This window comes from Belonocnema kinseyi, chromosome 1 (assembly GCF_010883055.1).
Source record: "Belonocnema kinseyi isolate 2016_QV_RU_SX_M_011 chromosome 1, B_treatae_v1, whole genome shotgun sequence".
Lineage (NCBI taxonomy): Eukaryota > Metazoa > Arthropoda > Insecta > Hymenoptera > Cynipidae > Belonocnema > Belonocnema kinseyi.
In genome coordinates, this window is record NC_046657.1 from 97085690 (window position 1) to 97090736 (window position 5047).

Sequence of the window (5047 nt, forward strand, 5' to 3'; positions counted from 1 at the left end):
TTGTTTGGACCAGGTGAGACGTTTGTCAAAAATCACACCGAGATATTTAGCGGAGAAACTCCATTTGATCGGAAGGGAGTCAACCACGATATTAGGAGGATTACGACGGCGACGCGAGAAAAAGACGGCTTCGGATTTGGATTTGTTTATTTCAAATCTCCATGTGTGGTACCAATCAAGGACGCATCCAGATCGGAAGTTGATTGGATTTGGCAGCATTTGAGAGAGGAAGTTTCGAGAAGGTATTTGAGGTGGAGAAAATCGATTTTTGATTCAGTTGGCGGTGAAAGATCAGGAGAACCCGACAACTCTAGAAATACTGGGTTATGATCGGAACTAAGTTCTGAAAGAGAACGGGGGTCCATGTCAAAGACTATATTCTTTGTGATGAAAATGTCGAGGATATCGGGTTGATTATTGGGAGATTTGGGGAAGTGGGTAGGTTCACAGGGAGCCTCAATAGTAAGGTTATGACGAGTCGCGGTTTTAAAGAGAGCATTACCTTTTGTGTTATTTTTGAGACAGCCCCAGGCCTTGTGTTTGGCGTTGAGATCGCCAGCAACTACGGTAGGGGTGTTAGTGTTGAAAAGATCAGGTATTTTAGAAATGTCGTTAATATTCGGGGGAGAGTAAATTGATTGATTTGAGAAGCGGATGGCACCCTCGTACTCATGCTAAAGCGCGGACGGTTTAGAAAGACCACTAACTCAAGTACCCTTATGTTTTCGAATTCTCGCTTCCAGTGGAACCATATTCTAAGTTTATCCCATATTTTCACAATTTTCAAACAAGATTCTTAAACTTAAATTTTCATATTTGAATAATAAGATATCATTTCTACTGGTCAATACAAAAACATTCCAGAAAAGTCAATACTAAGATCCCGAAAATCTTAATATTATGGAAGAATACTCTAAACGAGTCAATGAGTTTTGATCTTTGAATTAATAAAAAAGCGTTTTAAACAATTTCCTATAAAAAACAAGCTTTTGGAAATCTGGATTCATAGTTTTGGCTAATGGGTAATTATTTTTTTCTGATGATGAGAGAAAATTGAAGAGGGAAGATAGGATCAAAGTAAGGCATTAGTTCTGAGTACCGATCCAGAGCAAACGATGCTGCTAAAGGACGTTTGAATGATTAATTACAATTTATAGACCAAAATTTTTTCATTTATGGTCACTTTTGGTAATTTAGTAGTTTCATGAAATTTCTTATGTAATGCGTTTGATTTTTTGCATCAGAAGAAGTTTTCATTAGAATGAATCTGTGAATATAATTATGCATCAGGTACTTATGTGTAATTTTGAAAATTTTTGTAATTTTCAAAACTACTTCATTTAAATATGAAAATCGATCATTAACGAATATTTATTTGTATGTTTCTATTTTACAATTTTAATTATATAACCAAGTCTCGTTAAAATCAGATGCGTATTAGAAAGTTGACCAGGAAGTTAACGTGGGAAAAATCTCTGCATATCTTTTTATAATACTTTTATTTAAATCTATAAACTTAATATTTTATCATTCAAACAAGTATTATAAATGTGAATAAAATATGACAATTTTTTACTATTTTAGAATGTCCATACATATTTAAAAAAAATTAAATATAACTTAAACATCTCTACAAAATATTTGTGTGATGAAAGTCTTGAAAGGATTGTTGTTGCTTGTCCTTAATGCCAAATGGGTAATTTGAAAAACTCAAAGGAAGGGGTGTTGCTAAATTCACACAATAAAGCTCAAGTTGATTAAGATTTATTAATGGAAATTTTTTTTATTACATATTTATTTGAAATAATTAATTTTCAACCGCGAAAAAGGGTATTTTCAACAGCATAATGAAATTTGTATCCAAACTGATGAATCTTGGATTAAAAAAAAAATTAACTCTCAACTAAAAGTGCAATAGTTGTCATTTCCACTATAAGGTATTTTAATTTTGAATAAAAATACTGTTTAATTCAACCAAAAAATACGAATGTTCAACAAAAAAGTTGAATTTTCAACCAAGAAGAATTTCATCTATCAGACATAAGGATTTGACACCCTTAACACACCCCCACGAGTACCTGCCAAACGACACTACCCTTCACAGGATTCGAAGTTGCTTCAGGCCCTCGATGTTAGGTTCCCCATAAAGATTAATCCCTTTGTCTTTCAACGTACCCATTTCCTTGCTATTTCCACGCGTATTACTCGATTAAAATGCTAATAGGCCGACAAAATCCCTGACAATTTGACGAGTTTGAGAATATAATCGTAAATATAGTTAGATTTTCAACAATTTCGATTAGAAAATTAAATTTTCATAAGCTCCCCATTGCGTTTATGAAGTGCTTCTAACTATCTTTTGTATTACTTTTTCGTTGGTAAAGCTGTTGAAAATTTAAGAAAAAACCGCATTTTCCAAAATTATTAAAAGAGATTATTATTTAAAATAATAATAACTTGATAATCGCTGGCGGATTGTATTGAGCCTCAAAACTAAATTTTGTAGAAATTGTTGATGTACATTGCTGGCTTTAGAGTCAGGTGAATTGAAAACAATGGGGTTGTTTTAAATATTTTGGCACATAATGGTGATCCTTATCAGTGAGTGTTCTTAAATCTGTGAAAAGTACATAATTTCTTGCAGATATGCTGTTTTACAATTGCAAGTACTTTTCTTTAAAAAAATCTTTTAACGAAGAAAAACTAATTAAAAAACAATTAAAATGTAGTAGGAAAATTTTGGAAGAAAATTTATAAACAATTTTTTTTAACGTTTTCAGGAAACACTGCAGTCGAAGAACATTTTTTAAATTATTTCTCAGCGACGTGTATTAAATCCAATTTTTACATTCTCATCATTTATGATTGAGAAAGTATTAGAATTGTCGGAAATTTGTCATCACAATTTTTGAACGGATCTCCACGTTTCGAGACCCCCTGAATCCGAAAATCAGGATTTTACGATGGCGTCTGTCTGTCTGTCCGTCCGTCCGGCCGTCCGTCCGTAAACACGATAACTCTTGAAAAAATGAACGAATGAAATCCATCTTTGGCACGCTTTTTCTAGGTCCTAAGAGAAAGGACGAGTTCGTTAACCAGCCATTTTTGATAAAAATTCAAAAAGTGAGCGCATTTTGAAAATTTTTGAGATCACTTTTTTCTGAATTTGAAAATTCTATGAACGGATATTTATAGTATTGAAAAGAACAAACAATTTATCAATCAAAATTCCATTTTGTGGACAAACCATGTAGGATACAAAAAAAGATTAATTAACAAAAATCGTTATCCCAAAAAAGATCTACAATTTTGTTAAGAATATCTTCTTGATAGGACGCATACTTTTTGTTTTATTCGTGAAAAATAACGTTGAAAAAAGTAAAATAAAAAAAAATGTGTGGCAAAACGACGAAAGTTACGAGAAAAAAAATCCAACAAAACCTGTTTACAAATGTATGTCGAAAATCGAGCGCCCAGTGCGAGTGTCACGATGAGAATGTGTACCTCAAAGCCTACAGAGCTTTGAGAAACTTAATCTTTAATTATACTTAATTAAGTAGACAATTCAGAATATGAAGACGCATATAAATACTGCCATCTAAAAGAGATCTTTTTGATAAAGTTTCTTTCAAGCATTCCAAATGCAGAGAATAAATATCCGAGCGCGAAGCGCGAGATTCACCCGTCGCGCGCCCTAGGCGCGCTCAAACTTGCGAGCGAAGCGAGCCGCGCGCATAGCGCGCGATGAGAATGTGCCCCCGAAGCGGGCAGATTTTTTGTATTGAAACCCTTAAACACAGCTTTTTGTGTATAAGAGAAATAGTGCTAATTAATGAATTTTTCTGTTATGATGAGGAATAATATCTATGAAAATGAAATTTTTTCTCTTGAAAGACGCACTATAGTAAAAATACAAAATAAAAAAAAAACTTTGTAGCTAAATAATTATTCAAATATTCTTTACAAGCTTTTCTTTTCCTTATATCAACGAAAAGTTGATGCAAGGTAGCGGCAGATCGCGCATATTCATGGAATCCGTGGAATTCATGAAATTCAAGGAATTCCTGCAATTCAAGGAATTCATGCAATTCAATGGATCCAAGGAATTCATGCAATTCAATGAATTTATGGCATTCAAGGAATCTATGCAATTTAAGGAACGTAGTGGCTGGCCTGCCGGCGCCGGCAACATTGTTAGTTGCCGGTGCCGAAAAGATTGCATGTTACAGGCTTTTTTCCCTTTTTTTTTTACATTTTTTTGTTAAATCGTATACTGATGCATGTTGATAGGCTGATTACAAACTTGGATTTTAAGCACATGCAAATATAATTTGCAGTGTTAAAACTTTAAAAAATTACGTTTTTTGTTTACGATGTTTATATACCATATATAGGCCATGTTATTGAGGAGTTATTTTGATAGTTATTGGCTTTTGACGCGTTTAACGAAACGTTCTATGTATAAATTACACTTTATCGTCGATTATCGAATCAAGAATTACTATTGACGTCTTGTGGGGGGCGAAAATGCATCCCTAAATCTAGTGGCAGAAATAATGTAAGGTCGCACCTCTACCCCTTTTCCAACGCCACGTAAGGGCGGAAAGGCACCCTAATAACTGGTTAAAGAAATAATTTAAGCTCGCACTTCTACCCCTTTTCCAACGCCACGTGGGGGCGGTAAGGCACGCCTGTGACTGGTCACAGAAATAATGTAAGGTCGCACCCCTATCCCTTTTCCAACGCCATTTGGGGGCGGGACGGCACCCCTGTGCTAAACCACAGAAATAATGTAAGGTCGCACCCCTACTTCTTTTACAACGCCACGTGGGGGGCAGAAAGGCACGACTGTGTCTAGTCACAGAAATAATGTAAGATCGCACTCCTTCCTCTTTTCCAACGCCACGTGGGGGCGGGAAGGCACCCCTGTTACTGGTCACAGAAGTAATGTAAGTTCGCACCCCTACCACTTTTCTAACACCACTTGGGGGCGGGAAGGCACTTCTGTGACTAGTCACAGAAATAATGTAAGGTCGCACCCCTACTT